This window comes from Seriola lalandi, unplaced genomic scaffold, assembly GCF_002814215.2.
Source record: "Seriola lalandi dorsalis isolate HSWRI2012SDOR001 ecotype SW California unplaced genomic scaffold, Sedor1 jcf7180002054905, whole genome shotgun sequence".
Taxonomy (NCBI): Eukaryota; Metazoa; Chordata; class Actinopteri; order Carangiformes; family Carangidae; genus Seriola; species Seriola lalandi.
Window position 1 is genome coordinate 74,312 of NW_019525457.1, and position 647 is coordinate 74,958.

The following is a 647-nucleotide window of genomic DNA, read 5'->3' on the forward strand; positions in this document are numbered from 1 at the left end:
AAAGGGCTGGGCACAGGAAAGGAAACTCATTGAAACAGTTACAGTTCACTCGCACTCTCCTCCTGGTCCTGGTCCTGGTCCTGGCCCTGGTCCTGGCCCTGGCCCTGGCCCTGGCCCTGGTCCTGGTCCTGGTCCTGGCCCTGGCCCTGGCCCTGGCCCTGGTGCTGGGTGGACCTGGTCCTGGTCCTGGGTCTGGTCTGGTCTGGTCCTGGCCCTGGCCCTGGCCCTGGCCCTGGCCCTGGCCCTGGCCCTGGCCCTGGTCCTGGTCCTGGTCCTGGTGCTGGTGCTGGGTGGACCTGCTTGTTCTTGTCTTGTATTTAAAGAACATGTAGAACCGAGAGAACAGAGAGAACAGTAGAACGTCTGATTTCTTTCACCGTCTTAAAACACAGAAAGTTTGTTGATCAAATGTTTTGAGCTTCGACCATTAAAACCAGTTCAGAGTTTCTGTTTCTGTCACTGATCAAACTCTGTTGATGTGTCCAGCTGCTCCTGAAAACTGATCGATTAAAGAGGTAGAGGAAGACTCTCCTGATCTGGTCTCAGAGCAAAACCAAAGGTGTCAAAGGTCAAGGGTTAGGGTTAGGGTTAACCCAACTTACTGACGTTAACATTCTGACGTTAGCATTCTGATGTTAGCATTCTGA